Source organism: Egretta garzetta, unplaced genomic scaffold, assembly GCF_000687185.1.
Source record: "Egretta garzetta isolate BGI_Z169 unplaced genomic scaffold, ASM68718v1 scaffold451, whole genome shotgun sequence".
NCBI classification, from domain to species: Eukaryota; Metazoa; Chordata; class Aves; order Pelecaniformes; family Ardeidae; genus Egretta; species Egretta garzetta.
Window position 1 is genome coordinate 956,008 of NW_009258552.1, and position 20,234 is coordinate 976,241.

A 20,234-nucleotide genomic window follows, 5' to 3' on the forward strand; every position below is an offset into this window, starting at 1 on the left:
AACCAGCTGGTGCTGCATCTGCACCAGCCGCTGACTTAGCGCCCATCTGGTAGTTGTGGAGAACTGAGACAGCCGCTTGCTGAAGAGCTGCTCTTTGTGTTCCAGGCTGAGTTGTCTGCACTAGCTTGCTAACAGTGACAGTGGTCTCTCAAGCCAAAAAAGAGATAATGAAGCTGCTACAGGAAAAGTCCATCCACAGGTATGGACCTGATTTTATCTTCTTCCCCCTTGTTTAGTCACTGTATCTCAGCTGCATGGCAGTGGCTGCAACAGTTGGATAATGGTGCTGGCTTGTATGAACCCTCCTAGCTTGAGTCCAACTCCCATCCCCATAGGCCTCCCTCCCCAAACCCTCTGGCTTCTCAAAATTGCACTAAGAGAAAGCCCAGGGGACACAGAGCCCAGCTCCACCATGGATACCTGCCCAGATGCTGAGTAGTTACTTGGACAAAAAAAAAGAAAACCAAAAACCCACCAGGGTTGCATGTATGGAAGAGAGTAGGTTAAACCCAACCATGCAGACATACTTATTTCAAGAGTTATCACTCAGCAAGTCTGTTCTCTAAAGCACAATCAACCAAAAAAAAAAAAAAAAGAAAACCTCAAGTCCACAGATGGCCAGTGCTAAAGTGTGAAGTATTTCTCTGGTGCCACAATGGTATTTAACAGCAGCACAAATGTTTACCTCAATATTGCCTTTAAAACCAAAAGTATTTATGCACTCTGGAAAACAAGCCAGGGAACAGGCAATGCAATTAGCTTCATTTACCACATAACGGCAAAGAAACTTGCTGGGCCTGCCTGGGAAATCCAGAGTTTTAATGGGAATGACCAGCAGTCACCCAATGGAAGTAGGTGAGTAATACCTAATGAATAATCTATTCCATGCATATAGGACTTCTTTCCATTTCAAAACCATCTATGAACACATTATATATTGTCAAATAACTTCTAGACCAGTTTCTTGAAACCTTTCACATTCAAAATACATTAGTCAGATGTGCATAATCCTTGGAATTATTTCTTGCACCACACTAAAAAAACAATAGGCTCAAAATTTTCACAGAAACAAAAAATTGAGCTGTTTTATTAAAGTTTCCTATTTTGTCAAACATTCACACCTCATTGGCTGGAAGATTCTTGGAAACCAAACAAAGTAGGCAGCGGTTCCCATAATAAAAATCTTCTGAGTAAGTGTATTTACACATTTCCTTCTGTCATTCCGGAGACAACTCCAGTTCACTCTTTGTCCCATCTAGAAACTGGTTAACGTGCTAAATGAAGCCCTTCCACCCCTGTTTCTGGGACCAGTGCTGCTGGAGGAGTTCTCAGGCAGCACAAGATTAACCAGCTGGTGCTGCATCTGCACCAGCCGCTGACTTAGCGCGCAAAGACGTGTCTCTTGGGTGAGCCGGTAGGAACATCACTCCAAGGAGCCTCATCTCTTTGACAAGAAAGAATATTTACTTTGGAGCAAAGGAGGGTGAGCTCACCCAGAGCTGCAGCGATGCTCTCAACAATCATGGTGACTGCGTTCCCGTTCCTTATTCAGAAGGAAAAAGTCAGTGATTCGAGTGCAAGCTTTGACATGTGGAAAGCAGGTTGGTACTGATCGGGTCTAACTGATGACTACAAGCAACTCATTCCAAGTAGCACCTTGGAGAAATAGAGAGTAATAGTATGATAAGGATCTTTTTGATATTGGTGCCCAAAATGTTGTCCCAGCTGGGTAAGTATAACCCAATATACTTGTAGAGACTGCTGCATGCTGAAAGTATATCTGAGATGAAGTGTATGGTATATACTTAACATATCAAATAACAAAAGTAAAGATATAAACCTTCCTTGCATGCACCTGGCCTACCATATAGACTTTGGATATGAAAATGGAGACTTAATACTCCAACTCCTTATGTATTTTAAACACATACATTCTAAACTGCAGCTCTTACGGTTTCCCATTCCCTGTTTGTGTCAATATCTAAGTAGAAGTAAAAGTTAGTTTGTAATCAAATTTAAATTAATATGGGAAACTTGAGAGATCAGACTTGTACGTGCATAAACGAACTATTGAGATGCAGAAGGTACCACAGATAGGACCCTGGGATTTGCAACCTGTTGTTGAAAGTGGGATCAAATGCAGCACAATTCAGGCTATCAGCACAGGCATCGAGTCAAGATCTGATAAGCTTTTCCCACCCACTGCAACACCAATCCACTTCATAGAGAGGATAACCCAGACCACGAGCTACCAAGCAGGTGTTTTCGTGATGAAGCAGTTAAGTTGCTCTGCATCCCATATGTGCCCCTTGCTGTCAACAGAAGAGCTGATAGTGGTGTTCAAAATGCATTCCAGAATTCAATGAACACATGCAATTTTGGACATGCAGGATGCTCCTACCCTCTAAATGCAAGGCAGATGCCACCAGACTCTCCTTTTGGTTAAAGAGCAGATTTGGCTTCCGCACTCTGTAACACCTGAATAGGTCATTAAGCTCACTTGGCCTCAGCCTTCCTTCTTGTAACACGGCATTATTTTCTGTATCACTCATGTTTGTTAGAGTGTTCACAACTTGCGGTGATGGGCATTATGGAATGCCTATAATAAAAAATAGTTTCTGTCGTTGACTGCCTTGCTGCAAACACAGATTTGTTGTTTAATGCTATCTGAGGTGCATTCATCTCACTGAACTGGAATCTGAGTAAGTGAAAACTTTCTCATGTCAGTTTGAATTGCATCATTATCTACACATACACATACGTTAAATAACAGCAATGTTAAATTCCTAACAAGTTGTTACTGGAGCATGCAAGAAACAATAAGGGCGAATGACTGAATAGGAAGATTTTAATCAAATTAAACACATCTCATAGCTAGTCTGCTTTCCAAAATAAAGGTTAAAAAGACCAAGTACACTTAGTGGACCTTTACACATTTTCTATTTTATAAAAGCTTTCAGGACTGACTTCAATAAACCTCAGTTTCTTGGGAACTGTGCTTGTATCAGTATAAAAGATCAAACTCGTTAATGAGACAAAAACATTGAATAAATTCATTAGTAATGCTCACATTTTGCTGTAATAAAGAACTCCCATCCACATTAAACCTTTCTAAAGGAAATAGGCTGTTGCTTCACGAACACAGGAGGTAAAGCCTGCAGACAAGCTCTTTCCTCTCTGGGTTCTCTGGTGCCAACCAGGCACTACATTACATTATAGCAGTTCTTTTAGTTGGGGGGCTTAGTGTAATTTCTCTCCTCTACTCTAACACTTGCTGAAGGGGAAAGGGACATATGCATACAAAGACTTAAGTTTTGCTTTATGTGAAACTAGGTAAAGACAGAACCACTGTGCCATGTGTGCTGCAGGTGTCGTGTCTGCTGCACGATACTGTTCAGTGATAATTTTTTCATAATTATACCAAATGCAGCCCTGAGCAAGACAATGAAGTTGCATGACTGTAAGTATTAATTTAGCATCAAAAGATCTCTGATTATTATATTGATTTAAAAATCACAGAATCATATGGCAAGAGATTGCTTAGTCTATCGTCAGTCTTAAGAATAGGATCATCTCTCCTGCATCGTTCCCGATAGATGCATGTCTAGCCTCCTGTCAAATTCCTCTGATAGCAGAGATTCCCAAGCCACCTAAACAATCTTTATGATTTCAACAACCACACTATTTAGAGAACATGAACCTTCTCCTCTGCAGCAACTCAAGAGCGCTATAGCGCATCATGTCTGTTATAGATACGGAAAAAACGTTATTCTCTTTTTCCTCGCAGCAACCCTTTAAGCATTCCACATTACCAAGTATTTTATTCTTTAAGCAACCCCTGCTCTCTCCTTGAACTTCAGATTTCTAGACTGCTGATCACTTCCAACAGTGACCTCTGGACTCACTTCTATTGAGGCTTGGTATCCAAAACTGGTCATGATATTCCAGTTAAGGTCTTTGCTTTTCAACAGCCCAGTAGAGAGGAAAGGTGGTGTTTCACGTCTCACTGGCTGTGATTTTGCTGATACATTTCATTGCAATGTTTGCATTTAAATGAAACATTGTTCATTCACATTCAGTCCCAGCAAATCACAAGTCATCTTTTGCAGATTATGGCTCAACCCGTGGATTGCCATGGGGCATTCAACAGTCTTTTTTTCTATTCAATAGAGACAAAATAAACAAAACCCATCTCCTATTTGTCAAGACAATTTGAGCATTTAGCTTGTCCTCCAACATACTTGCAGATCACCAATGGGGTTTTTTTTCAGATCTTTTTTCTCTCCAAACAAAATTGTATAGAATAAACCGACTTCCCACGGCTTACCCAGTATGCCCTCCCACTCTGATAGGAAATTAATAATAGCTAGTTTCTGAAACAAGATTTCAAAAGAATTTGCACCCCTCCCAAAATATTTTCTACACTACTATAATTTGAAGGCTTGCAAAGGTCTTACTTACTGAAGTCAAGACCCATGACATCACATATAGGTTCAAAAACATTTAGTTAAAGTGTTCATGTCTGCAATAAAGTACCAGCTAGGCAAGAACGGAAAACAACTCCACAGAGTTGGATGCAAAGCTAAACTCAGAAACTGCCCTGGTTTGGGGGTTTACTTAATCCACCCAGAGGTGAAGAGAAGTTTGTGCTCCCCAAAGCTAGTCTATTCTTTTCCCCCAAAATATATAATCTAATTTGCTAAAAGACACTATCACAGCTCCCTCCCCATTTGGCACCAGCCTAAGCTCCACTACAAGATCCAGGACTCTCAAATCGTTCCCACTTTACTTGGCTTGCATTTTCCCCTCCCTTGCACAGGAGAGACTGTGGGACATTTATGACTCTGCAGCCTACTCCTAGGATCCTACGCTGGAGTATAATAGCATTACAATATTCCAAGCCATATTAAATCTAACTCACAGCACTGAGCCCACATTAGTTCATTGTGCTTCATTCCCAGGTCCCAAAGACATGCCAAAATACTCCTGCCACTCTCCCTTTTCACGCAAAACACACCCTCTGAAGGAAACTAAGATCATTTTGCACCTTTCCAAGCCGTTTACTAAACTTACTAATCACCAATTTGTTGCATAAAACAGAGACCGAGATTAATTTAGCAGCACTCCGAATAACATTCCGGCTGAAGTGTGTATAAGGTAACATATGGCAGTATTGCAATGAGGACAGAATTCTTCAAGGAAATCCAAGAGAGGAAAGTTCCATTTTATTAAAAGGAAGCAGTTATAAAATGGGATTATGAGTAATTCAAAGATGAGCCAAAAAAGTACATCACTAGCAATCGAATAGGAACAGAAAAAAACACATTTTTCAGGTTTTCCTTCTCACACATGGCTGAAAAAGTTTTAATTCAAGTTTATTCACTTTTCTGCTTGACATTCTAGGGAAGATTTAAGCAGTCTAGTAAAAACCTCCACTAGAGGACATAAAAAGTTTAAATCTGGGGATTAAATCCTCATCATGCAGAAGCTGGTTCGTGATGGTTTTCTTGTGTGTACACATAGGTAAAAAATTAAAATGTTTTCCTTAAAGTTTCCTTTTATTTTAGTTAAGATCTCTTTAGAGAAAAACTTCCTTAAAACTTCTGCTTTTTGGAAGAAGCAGAAACATCTTCATAGAATCATAGAATGTTTTGGGTTGGAAGGGATCCCCTAGAGGTCATCTAGTCCAACCCCCCCTGCAGTGAGCAGGGACACCGCTAACTAGATCAGGTTGCTCAGAGCCCCGTCCAACCTGGTCTTGAATGGGAGGGGTCTCCACTACCTCTCTGGCCAACCCATTTCAGTGTTTGCACCATCTTGCTATGGTACAAACATAACATATTGCTCCCTTGTGTATTTGTTGAAATATATTACTTTAGAGTTCATTAGTACAAGGATGTTGTATTTTGTGGTTGGCAAATCACCTCTTTTGTCATCCAGTTCTTGGCAATCAGCAACAGTCATGAAAGAAATACCATTGGAAAAAAAAAGCTGTTGGTCCCTCAGATTTCCCATCAAAAGTCATGCATCTTCATTTAGGCACTTTAAGTAATCTGTTTAAAGATACAGAGCCAATTAACATGTGGGATGGCTCCTCATCTGTCATGGGGAAAGCACAAAAACCCATACAGAGTGTTAGAGTACGAGAAAGAAGACAGCATCTGTGTTACTCTTACCTCAACCCACAAGTTTTCTCACTTCTATCCTTCTCATTCTTTCCCCCATCCCACTGGGGGGGAGTGAGCAAGCGGCTGGGGGGGCTGAGCTGCCTACTGGGGTTAAACCACAACAGTCCCATTTGGCACCCAGTGTGGGGCTTAATGGGCTTGCGATAACAACAGGTTTGATTGGAATGTGCTAGATTGACCTTATCATTGTTATATCTGTTCAGGTATTAACCAGCAGGTCCCTGTGCTTGCCATGGGGCTTGCTTGCCTTAGTGTATATTAGAGTCCAGTGCTCGTTAGTAGCTGCTTTTGGCTTTTGCTTCTTGCTGTGCTGCTGATCGTCTTCACCCTGCTGTGCCTGGGAATGTTTAGATACAAGCAGTGGCCATGCGCCTGGGCTGGCGGATGACCAGGGCATTGCTGCTGTTCCTGTGCCGCTGTACTGGCCATGGGTAAGCCTGTGCCAGAGCAAGTACACCTCGCAGCAGCTGTGGCCATGGATATGTCCACGCCACAGCAAGTATACCTCTGAAGGGATTGCAGCCCAAGGATAAGTCCATATCACAGCAGGTACACCTCAAAGCATCAGCGGCTGTGCATGAAGTCATGCTGGAACACCTCCAAGCATCTGTGGCCATAAACAAGTCCACAACACAGCAGGTGCACCCCTGAAGAGACTATGGCCATGGATAAGGCCATGTTGGAGCTGGTTCACTTCTGAAGGGACCATGGCTGTGGGTAAGGCCACGATGGTGCAGGTACATGGCTGAAGGGATTGGGGCCCATGGATAAGGCTGCACCAGAGCAGGTGCACCTTAAAGTGACAGTGGCTAAGTCCATGCTGCAGGAGGTATACCCCTAAAGAAGCTGTGGGCCATAGATAAGGCAACTCTGGACCAGGTACATCCCTAAGGGACTGCAGTCTGTGGATAAGTCCAAGCGGGAGCAGGGGCAAGGGGACAAGTTCATTGCAATGTTAAACCTTAAGGTTTGGTCCAAAGGGACCAGGGGTAAAGATTGTAATGGATATACCTTTAAATTGTCATGACGCATTATTTGATTGCATGTTATAGGAGTTACTATAGCAAGAACCACCTGAACCAACAGAGGAGAAGCCTTAGAAGAAGCAGTGCAAGTGCAGCAGTGACCTGACCTGAGCTAGCTTTGGTGCCCAGTAACTCAGCCCCTCTCCTGTTCTGAGTGACCAGCATGAGAGATGGAGCCCAAAGACATGGACTAAATTAGCTGAATGGATATTTTGTGGACATTTATGGACATTTTTCATCTTCCTATTAAACTCTCTTTATCTCAACCCACGAGCTTTCTCACTTTTACCATTCTCTCCCCCATCCCACCGGGGGGAGTGAGCGAGCGGCTAGGAGGGGCTGAGCTGCCTACTGGGGCTAAACCACAACAACTGTAGACAAATACCACAGTATGCATACAAATACTGTACTAATTTGACAGTATAGTAGCATCAGGCTGCTGTAGCGCATTGGCAAAAAGGAAAGACCTCAGGAACACTCTCAGAGAACTGATTCACCTTTCACTGCCAACTGCTCACTGCATCTCCAAAGTCTCCAATAAATTTACTCCTGTATTAAAATGTACATAAGTATTTTCTATAATATTTTATTAGGAATGCTATCCAATAAAAGAAAACTAGAAATCTAAGTCTTTGATCCTTTTATAGTCCTCCATGGCATATGAATGAATTGTAGTGAAATGCAAATCCCCAAAACACTGAATTATTGGTGTGCTTTGGATAGGACAGAAAACAGTACACAATGAAAGTTTTACAAAGCATTTCACAGAGAACAACCCCTGCATTTATTCAGAGCCTCAGCGAAGGACCACACAGAGGAGAAATCTAACCACTTTCCTTGCGGTTATCCGTGGGGCAAGGTGCTACAACCATTGGGCAAACACTAACAGGGAAAAAGCAGAGATATCCTGACATGGAAAAGAGTTGAGAATAGGACTGGCTGTTCTGCTAAATCCCAGAGAGAATACAAGACTTCAGAGACTTAGCCATGCCCATTAGTCTTCTGAATAAAGAGCTGGGAGCAAAATAATTTAAGATGGTCTAGAAAAGGGTAGGGCAAATAAGCAGGAAGGACTTTGGGGTGGTAGTGGTTAAGACTCAGACCAGAAGTAGTACTAGAGGTCTCCTGAGAAATTCAGAATGCTTTCTTACTGTAAAGTAAAAGAACTGACGAAGCACGTAGCACGCGGGGAAGACCTAGCAGGGAGGATGGCCTCTGTGGTTTGCAGTGCTGCTCGTTTCACCTACCGTGTTAGGTTTAGAGACCCTAGAAGCAGAGGCATGGACTGAATCCCACACGAGAAAATCACTATAGAGTTTCGAGACAGTGTGAACACCTCAAAATGCCTGAAGACTGTGACCACTGCTTCTGAAAATGGATGATTTCTATTATTCTGAGGGTGTGCGTGTGCTTTAGTCACATGTTTCTGCACCAGGTCTAATAGTCCGCTGTTATCTTTGATCACACAAGTAGGACATTAATGTATCCCTCTCAAAAGGTCTGCATTCCTCAATACCTAGCTAGCAAAATAAGGTGAAGCCCTAACACTGTGTATTTAACCTCTCCTGAGTTGGTGCCTCTTCTCATAGGAGCTGGCAAGTTAGTGTCAGGTTCAGTTAATCCAGTTTACAAAACAAAACTAACATTTCAACATAAGGAAAGCTCTACTCCATTACTTAGTCTGGTAGCCAAAATTAGTCAAATTATCCATGATTTGAACAGTTCTACAGCTCCAAATTTCACGAATGCAGCAGCTAAAAAGAATAAAATTCCCCGAGCTTCATCCGCAACTAAGACACCGTAAAAAGACAGCTCTGTACATGCAAGCAGGTAGACAGGATCTAAAGAAATTTCCATGACCTCTACTATAGCTTTTTCCTCTCCTGCCTTTTTTTCTGTTACAAACTATTGGAAACCACAGTGAATCACAGAGTTCATTTTTGTTAGTCAGTCTACAAACCTGCCATGTGTCTGTCCATATGGATCATCCATGGGTTTCTGCTAGCAGAATGCTACGAGAACGGAAAGGAGGATTCTGATTCTCTTCCACCCCTTCCAAACACTCTGCTATGACAATTAGACCCACTGAAATCTGAGAGCATTGTAGCTGCATCACTTTGGTAGCACCCCAATAAGGCTGTGGTCTCACCTCTGGGTGCACTAAGAACTGACTTCATAAATACTGTGCTACTGACCAAAACTTATTTCCACCCTAGTGTCAAGGTCCCAAGGGCTCCTGAAAGGAATTTCAAGGCTAGCTAACACAAGTCAATCAAAATGAATATGATTTTTCTTTTACTTTTTTTTTTTTTAAATTATTAAGGTGTTCCCTAAGTAGAAGCTCTCAGACCAAGGTGGAGAAGAGAGCTGTAAGAGTACAGATTTTAGCAAACTACACAGCGGTGTTATGTAGATGGAACATATTTAAGGTGCATTAAATGGTGTAATGATGCCATTTCGGCTTATATCACTGTAATTGATGCCTCGGGTCTAAATGAAAAGTCATTATCATAGGAATAATTCGGTTTAGGAAGTGCTATCTTTGTAACAGGTAGTCAAGCGCAGATGAGCTCTAAGCCATCAGTCCCACAGGCTGCTCTAAACCAGCTGTGTCACCAGCAAGGCGAGAGGAGCATAAATACCTTGCCAAACTGAGGCATGGGTGGTTTGTCAGAAACATTTCCTCAGCTTTAAAACTCATTGTACAGAAGGCAGCCAAGGCATCCTTGCTCTTACATTTGTCTTCATAAGCTTTTGGAAAATGTAAAGCAGACCAAGACTGATAAGTGTCGTAAGAAACATGGTCTGCTTGCAAGCTAAATGATGTTTACCCAGTTGTTTTATTTAATAATGGAGCCATTATGCAATTTGAGTTCCTACAACACACACCAAATGAAAACGAACTCCTTGCTTAGGTTGTCACTGAAATCTGCTTGTAATTAGATATATGGTTATATATAAAATCCTTGGAATTATGTAAGACTCAAATGGCTTATTCGTAATGGAAATTTTGAAACTTGTGGCATTAAAACTGAATGAAGCCGCTTATCTCAAAACTCATCTTGGGTTACAGAGAGATAAAAAACTTGAAATTTTGCAATTTGTGATGTGAAAAAATATCACAAAATGCTAAACCCTGAAGTATTCATCCCCACTTACCATATACGCAAATGCATTTCCTTTTACTTTAAATTTGCAATTATTTTACAATAGTGTTGCTCTATCCTGACTCGAGAATCGGACATTTTGCTAACACAGAGCTTTCCATACTACTCTGAAAACACAAAGTCAGTGCGGAGCACCTGCCAACGTTACAGACGATCAAAGTCCCCGGGTGCTACACCAACACATAAATATTTCATTATATAGGAGTTGCTACAGTTTGATCGAAACCCACCGAGCTCAGAGGAAGCTTTTTCTTAGTGACAACGGCTCCTTTTATTAAAACAGATGTTTTGGACAAGATTTCAAATGAAACACAGCTACCACACTGCTGTGTTCAAATCGGGAATCATCTATAGACTCTTGATGCAGCATGGCCCCATGGCCATTCCTAAACATTTTGAAGCTTCAATGCTATGGGCCAAAATATTTTTATAATATGTCTAAGGCATAATATGCCTTTTAATTGAGTTCCAGGAAGAACACCTGACTCCTTTAGATCTCACAGACACGTGTGAAAAATATACGCTTCTTCAGCACTAACATAAAAATAGTAATAAGCAAAGTTAAACCATCTACAATCATTAGCCTGGACTAGGACAATTTACACATAGCTTGGCAGATCTTCCTTCCTCTCATGCAAAAAGCCATATTTTAGTAGTCTCCTCAAATGACTGCCATGTGCTTCTATTACATGGCCTTTTCGGTCTGTTGGCTCCGCCTTATAATGAACCTGCTGCTTCTGCTTACTTCAATGCATGTCAGTTTTCCACTGACTTCAACAGAAAATCTATTGTCCAGAGTTGAAGATACCATGGACTGCTGTTATACAAGATACAGTAAAATGAGTAATTGGGTAAGAGAAGCAGATCAGTGAGAAAGCTCTGGTTCAGGCACAGAAGTCTGGATAATCAGTAGTGATTGGAAGCAAATTCAGAAAAGAAGAAGATGGCAGTTAAATTGAGTTTACTAAAATATGATGTTTTTAAAAATTGCTTGAATATGGCAGGAGCTTTTCTAAATTTACAGAAGTGTTACCGTTAATTTGCTCGTGAAACTCATATTGGGGTTTTTTTAGTCAGTCCTCAGTATAAGCTAACAAGCTTTAATCCCTCTCTGCATCTCATATTTTTTAAGAACATGTAGGTTTATTACATATGCAAGAATATCTAAATAGTTACCCCAAGAAATCAAGCCAAAAATAAGAGCTGGGGAAGGAAGCGAGCTGTGGATCATCAGTATTGCTTGGTCATCGTTCCCCTCAACTTTACTTGATAGCAAGTGAAGGGTGCTGCACTGGAATACACACTTGCATGCTCACAGAGGCCCCCCATCCTTCTCCTGCGATGCATGAGAACGCAGTCACACCTGAGGAGAGCGCAGTCAGATCTGAGGGTGCATCTCCACCCCCCTGGCAATTTCGACAGCACGCTCAGCTATTCCTGTTCACAAGCGGGGCTGTATTTCACATGAAGCCACCACATGGGGAAGACTGTTCCCAAGAAGACAGCATGCTCAGGCAGCTGAGAATCAGTCAATGAAGACTGGAGAAACGCTGAAGAGGGGCTGCAACAGTGCATGCAGCTATGGAGATGTTCCGGACTGAGTGTCAGCATGTTCACAGGCATATACAGATCTGTTCTATTTCTTTGCCCTCTCAGCAACTGTCTTTCCCATCAAAGCCCAGACAGGCACAGGCTGGGACCATTAATTTTCACAATATTTCCATTTTATAAGTAAGGAACCAAACTGAATAGCCTGGTTCAAATTAAATGCCTTGAAAATCAACTTATTCTAACCTCTCATCAGCAATTGTGTTTAGAAAGTAAGGGTAGCTGTGGCCAGATATTCATCTGGTACCAAGCCAGCACTGTTCAGTTGGCCTTCTAAATCCCTCCATGAATTTGACATGCAAAGCAGAGGCTGTCTTCTCCCAGTGTTTTTAATTCATAGTCAGCTCATTCTTACAGAGAGTTTGGAATGAGATCTGCTTTAATGATACTTTTTTATTACAAAAAAAAACCAGAAGAAAACACAGGCCATATCCCAGGGGGTGTCCAGCCTCTGCAAATCACAAAGTCCAGTATTACCCAAAATCTTGCTGATCAGATTATTTTTTTTAATTCAATATTTTCAAAGAGGAAAGACACTACATTTTGGAGAGAAGTAAAATATATTTTCCAGTCTTTTGCTGGCTTTATTCAGCTTCAAGTAAATACTAATTGCAGCTACTCAGCACTTCCTTAAGATATTTTCTCTGCATCACGGTTTTCTGGTTTGGGTTTTGGGGTTTTTTCCCTATTCTTTCCTTTTCCTTTTGATGTGACAAATCTATATTTTTCAGTTATTGATAAATGGAAATTTTGGGTTAAGAATGCAAACTGAAGCTCTACTTTAACGAGGCAGAGCTTAGATCAAATATAATAACAATTTACCATCAGCTATATTTCCTGCTTTTAGAAAAAAGACATGAAAAGAGCACGATATTGCCAAATAATACAAGGATGGGAACAAGCAGGCCAAAGCAAGCACATGTATACAGATGGAGAGATAAGATGGAGAGAGTAAAACCAAAAGGCTTGTACTACACAGAAGAATGTTTAAGGTAAATGACCCGACCCAAGATTTCACTAGGCATATGTCAGATGGGAATTCAGCCCATTTAGATACTGCTGCAACCTGAGTCTCTCCTTCCCCTGGAAGAGCTATAGCATACGGCTGGTGGGTGTCAGACTGGGGGGGGTCAGACAAAAAAAAAAAAAAAAAAAAAAAAAAAGTAGAATCATAGAATCATTTGGGTTAGGAAAGACCTTTAAGATCACCAAGCCCAAACAATCCCCTAACCCTGCCATCCCACCACTAAACCATGTCCCTAAGCACCTCGTCTGCCCGGCTTTTAAATACCCCCAGGGATGGGGACTCAACCACTTGACCAGGTAGATTACAATAAAACTACAACAAGCAAAACTTTGGGAAGAAAGGATAAAATACCATAATAATTCCTCTGTTTCTACAAAAAACAGGCAGAAAAGACATTCTGCTTGACTCAGAAAGCTAAGCATGGTACAAATAAAGCAATCATAGACATGCCCATTAGATATCTCTCAGTGTAACACTTCCACTTAATTCTGTGCTTACAAACATATCAGCACAAAACAGCACACATGAAAATGCTTTTCCTATAAAGCTTGATTCTCTTCACTAAGACACATTGCACCGATTTAGAAAGAAAGGCATTTTACCTCTGTTCAAAAGAAATAGCCAATAGTTTTCAGTAATGATATCAAAGGTTCATCCCTGAGTTAAAAAAAATTCAGAAGCAAGAGCAACACAGACCAAAGCAAGCACTTGTATACAGATGGAGAGAGCAAGCCCAAAAAGTCTGAATTTCTTAATTTCATAGCAGCACAAGTAACTGAGACTATGTTTCTCCCGAAATCTTTCTTTTGCTTTCTTTAAAGCAACACCCTATTTGTTAACAAGCTAAAGAATTTTTCTACTATTCTTTCCTGACTAATACTTCCATCTTGGTCATACCCTCTTAAAAAGAACTGAAAAATTACATACTTACACATTATTTATTTTACAAAACTTATTGACTTAATTTCATCTCCATGTTCATCTGTTTGGTGTGAAATGAGCCTGAAACAGTTTTCCCAGGTCTTTATTATTTCAGCCAATGATGGAAAAACATTTTCTTAACAAATCTTGACTGCAGAAAAAAACAGAAAAAGGTACATTTATGAATCGAGGCCTGTAGCAACCACCCCTCTGACCTCCCAGTCTCTGTGGATAGCTTTATCTTTTCCTGAACAGCGCAACAGTCAGGATGCAAATATCAGGTCCTGACACGGGTAACTTTTCCCTCAACTCTGATGACTTAAAAATGAATGCCAGAACAAAAATAGCCTGCCCTTTGTTCAAGGAAGGTAGACACAGAAGACATTCAAGCTCTTAGCTCGGCTGTTAGCCAGTGATGTTAGTAACGTAGCACAGGGACTTGTGATAAAGAATGAAAAAGGCAAACAGAAAGGAAGTTCATTGACAAGGAGGCTGTGGGGAGGTGGGGTTCGGTCTCTTCTCCCTGGTAACGGGTGATAGGACGAGGGGAAATGGTCTGGAGTTGCACCAGGGCAAGTTTAGGTTGGACATTAGGAAAAAAATTTTCAGTGAAAGGGCTGTAAAGCACTGGAAGGGGCTGCCCAGGGAAGGGGTTGAGTCCCCACCCCTGGGGGTATTTAAAAGCCGGGCAGATGAGGTGCTTAGGGCCAGGGTTTAGTGGTGGGATGGCAGGGTTAGGGGAACGGTTGGGCTTGGTGATCTTAAAGGTCTTTCCCAACCCAAATGATTCTGTGATTCTATGGCAAGTTTTAAATAGGAGGCTACTCTTATTGTGTCACCATTTCTCTACTTTAAAAAAAATATCAAAATATTAGGAAGTGTAATCAAATGCTGTTAAGTGCTAGTAAAAAATTACACAGAACTGGGTAGTATTCTACATGCCGTGCAAAATCAATTAAACCAAGATTACACTGAATTGAAATCACTGCAAATAAAAGGAATACAATACAGAGAAATATCGAAGGGTTAAGCAGGACTCATTTTTGCATTAAAAATGCATTAGATTCCCATTTTCCATCTTCCTTTTAACCTTTAGTACTTGTCTTATTTTAAACACGTTGCTCAGTAATCATACATTGATGGATGCCTTCTACCGCAGTTTTGTTCAAAACCATGAGCCAGATTTTTTTGTAAGTCATCAATTTACTACTGACTTGAGGGAAGATAGGTGAATTTGGCATCAGCAGAAAGTAAGGGTTCCTATAGGCACCATGATCTTGATATAAACATTCATGAATGCACGGGCACATAAAAACTGTTAAAACAATGATTACTTGATGACAGGCTCCTAATATAACATTTAGGCACCTAATTAAGACTCCTTATTCACAAAAGCACTCAGTGGCCAGCAATCGCTAAGTTATCTGAAGTTCAACTTCACGCTTCTATTTTTAATATGAATTCAGCCACACACAATAGGTTTGCATCGATAGGTAGAATGTTTTTTTTAATGAGAGGGCTGGAAGGATGCTGTAATTAATCACAAGCCCTGTGCCAGGGAGAAGGTGCTACGGCGAAGTCCCTGGAGTTGCCAGGAGGCAGAGCATCAGCCAGCAAACTGCTGAACTCCAGAGCTTGCCTAACTCGAACACTATATGTAAGTAAGCACAGAAACAAAACAACCAAAGGAATTATGTATCTGAAAGCCATCTCACAACTCTTAGAATTTATTTCAGATCTCCTTCATAACTGGGATATGGATCCATTTTCTTTCTAAAAATTCCTCCCCTGATAGCATATAATTTTTCCCTTAAAAGACTCAAACAAAACCCAAACCAAACAAAACCCCACAATGTAGTACTTAACATCATGTGACAAGACGAGCCTTAAGACCACAGGACCCATTTCCTCCCTGTCAGGAATTTGTGGGCACTGTCTGTCCTGCTCAATTTTACTGAGCATTACACAATCCCAAACACTGTTTTTTGGATCACTTAATGGATTAAAATCTGTCAGCCTTTGGCCAAAAAAAAAAAAAAAAAAGAGGAAGAAAAGAAAAGGAAAAAAGTGCCAAGTGACACATTAGAAGCACTATATTGTTGCTAAGTACTTACAGCAGGTTCACCTTGACAGTCTGTCACAACATAATGCGATGTTCTGTCACAGAAGACTCACCTAACACCTTTCTTACAAAGGAGAAGCACTGAATTCGAAGTAACATGACAAGCCATGATTTGCCTCAATCCTCCAAAACATGCTAAGGTAGAATGCGGGAGAGAAAGCCAAGAAGGAAGAGATGAAAGTTTAAGGCAACAACATGGTGTTTCAAGACAGCACGTGTTTTTCTCTACTGTGCTTGATGGACATGGCATGACTAAATGGCTAAATATGAGGTTAATTAAAAAAAAACAGTTCATTTTTTAAAAGTGTATTATTGACCAAAAATATTATTTTCTCAGGAGTTTGTTACATGAGCATTATTGATTTGACTGAGCATTATTAGCATGTCAATCACTTCCAGGCTATTTTTATAACCTTGTGCATGTTGTTTTATTGCAACATATACAGATAGAAAAGTAGATACACACAGTAAAGAGCACTGGAATTCATAATCTCTACCAACAATATCTGGTTTTTAGCATTTGGGGCCATGAGGAGGCTGTAGAGGGCCTTTTGAGCTGGTAAAAATATGGGAATTGGATAACCGGCTCTTTTAGCATTATTGGCTTGCTCCCATGACTTTCTATAGCCAGGACTAGTCAGTCCCCAAGACCAAAAGCAGTTTCTCAAGACATGCTCATTTCCACAGCTGGATGGCCCCATATTAAATTTAGACTGAGCACACAAATGAAAGTGAGTGTATATTATGTAGGAGCATATAGAGGGAGTGAAGGGGGTTGGCTAAGCCAACTACGTAAATCCACAAGAATTGGTGTTTAGGCTTTAGGAGAAACGAGTATGTTTAAAAGCTTATAATTCAATGTAGGTTTTTTAAAAGAGTCTGTGACAGTCCTGATGCTTGGCCTGTTCACAGAACTGCAACAACAAACATACCGGCAGTCACAAAGCTATTTTCTTCATTCAGTTGCCACAGAGGTAACACACTGATGAACTCCTGCACCTTTTGGCTGTCCTTTTGGTCACCAAGAGATAAAGGGGCTGATTACCGCCAAGGACAAGGCTGAAACAATGTGGTATAAAGAAGTCTCACGATGGACAACAGCTATTCCCATTACATAGCTAGGTCAAACAAAATGAGTATACATACCCCAAAATAGCCCATTTTCTGCATTCAGGACAAACTAATGCCAATAATGGCAATGCTGCACAAAACACTTATTTTCATTATTTGTAATCTGGAAGACAAGAAAGTAACAAATGTCTGCATCACAGGACAGACCCTGGCTCAGTTTCCAGGGCTGCCTGAACCTTTTTCCCATGCAAGAGACATTAGCAGAGTTGTTCCATTTCTTTTTTACTGAAGGAAAAGAGCTGTATTTTGTTTCTTTACTTGGGGCAGTCAGAAAATGACTGTCAAATTCAAAGTCCTGTGGAAAGCTAAGACATTTAAAAGCATAAGCCAACCAAAGACTTTTTTGTAAAGTGACACCCACCCATTATAATGGCCGTTGGGCATTTTTTGGCTCCAGCAAAAAAAGGGAGATGGAAGCAAAATGACTGTTTTCAATTTCAACATTCCTTTTTCTTTTGTCTGTCATGAAAAGGAATAAACCACAGCAAGTTGACAGTTCACTGAAACTTGGCATCACGTGGGACAGTAAATAAAGAAATAAGATGAATCGTTTCCTTCTATGAAAACGTTTAACCAAGAGACTCTGTCAAGCCACCGCCGTGATCATGAGGCTCTCCTTTCCTTTCGGCCCTGGATGAAGTGCAACCATACTGTGCCGCTCCAGTATTTCCTTGTGTAGTGAAGCAACACTTGAGCATTCCTTTTATTTTAACTCTTTTTCAGAGCTTGGTACAAACAAGGTTAGATCTGTACTTGAAAACAAAGCTGAAGAAGAAATCATAAGAGGCTCCCAAAAAAAATACTGAAAAGTAATACTCTACAAGAAAAAAATAAAATTAAATTGTCACTTGAAACTTTTACTTCAGCAGGTTTATATCAGTAAGTCCCCATAAAACCTCTCAACTGAATTGGCTGGATTAGTCAAAATAGACATGTAATCCAATTAACTTTCCTATTTGTATTTTTTTAAAACTTAAAGAACTTTCTACAGATGGGTTCCTGGGCCAGTAGACTGCTGGAGGCTACTTCCACCACAAACCCCAGTAAGTCTCATGCTATAAACATGTCTGAACTGCAGGGTTTGATGACTATTCTTAAATAAAAAAGGGAAAAAGCCAGAATTATTTAAAGTATGGTGAGAAAAGGGAAGCCAAATGCAAGCTGTATATCAAATGCAATTTTTACCAAAATAAAATTTAAAAACTGGTTTCTTGTGGTATTCCACAGCTTGTAACATCACCACAAGAGATCACTGCATTATGTCAGTTCAACTGTTACAACAGTCACCTGTTGCTACAACTACCGGTTCAACAGTTACTTCAGGGATGAGAAGACCAAAAATAAAAAAGAAAATATGAATGTTATATTTCCTTGTATTCATTTTAGAAAGAGAATAGCATTCAGACAGAGTTAAAAAGTGCTCTCAAGACTGCAAAGACCTCAGATCTAGATTTAGACTTTTGGTGTACATGGGCTAATGGGAAAGATGTTGATCCCGCACCCTACATGGCTTTACATAGTGGGTCCTAACCATTTTAAAGGTGAAGGCTGGTCCTTCCTTTCATCAGCTAAGGACAAAGAATGCCTTGCACAAGCGCTCCACGATGGTGCTGCACGGGACAGTTGCAATGACTGCTCACATCAACCCTATTTTGCATGAGACCACCTGAAGCTTTTTGCACAAGTCCTATTCAATCTTGACCACCGCCATCCTATCCAATCTTGTTAAATTTAATTTACACACACGGGCATGTCCCAGAAGAGCAGATGGCTTCCCAGTGAAATGACAAACATCTTACACAGCCCAAGAACAAGCAAATTTAGAAAAGTCAGAAACACTATTTTCAGAAAGCAGAAGCAAACTAAATACAGGGTAGCAGCAACCTGAAATCCCAAACCCCAGAGGTTGCTCCTTGGAACATGTAAAATCCAGTGTACTATTGTTCTGAAAATTATGGCACAGTTACTTGCCTACTGGTGTTCTCGGAGGCTCTAGATTGGATGGGATTGACCTCTGACTGGGAAAAGAAAAAAATGGTTATTGATCATACAGCTTGTACATATTCAATATGAATGAAAACACCAACAGGTGGCTAGGGTAACCCAACGCAAAGCAAAGCACTGGACAGTCACATCTATGGACATGCCAAGGGAAATAACAACAATAAAAAAAAAATCTCATTACTTAGCTCACAACAAAGTACACTGGTGATTTTGGGTGAGAAAGAAAATATTTCCAGCTTTATTCTTTGCAGCTCTGCCTCTATACCTAATCTAAGATCATAAAATACTGTACCTTGACAAAAGCTGTCCTGGCATCACTAACATTTCCTAGTTATGGAGGCTGCAAAGGCCAAAACCCACTATGGCTCAGGATTTTTTGCCATCACCAGCACCCTGTAGAGTTGTACCTCCCCTTCAGCCTGTTAAGCCCTAGCACCAGCTTTCTCTATCCTTTTCCCCCCAGTCATGAGCTTCTGTCCTTGCCTTTGTGGGAAGGTTCCTTTGCTCACACAGCTGTGGTGTCAGAGAGCCAACATCAGCATCTAAGCAAGAGGAAAGGTGGGAACTTGTGTTCAGAAGGAACAAAATAATAGGAAAAGCTCTTTCACTTATTTCAGACTGCAATTCCACAATTACTTTCTATGAAGAAACCGCAGAACTGAGGCAGGCCACAATTTGAGGAAGTTGAGTCACAGGAACCCCTCTTTGAAACAGCAAAGACTTTTATGCGAGAAGACATCTACTCCTTACAAGGCAGTAGAGAAGTCAGAAAAGCCTCAACAAGATTTTGCCAGTATATTTAAACAACATAACTGACTTTATACACACATGATCGAATTTACAAAATTACATATGGGATTACTTTTTTGGGTTTTCAAACAGCTAGTCTAGGTCCTGTGGAGTTCTTGGAAGTGTGTCCATCCTTACCACTGGACATGAAGTTATTCGTGTGCTTTCAGACATCTGGATGGTTCAGCATAGAAGCACTAGACAAGAATGCACTTCCCAGTGTTGAGTTTCTCACAGAGGTCTTGTGCAGGC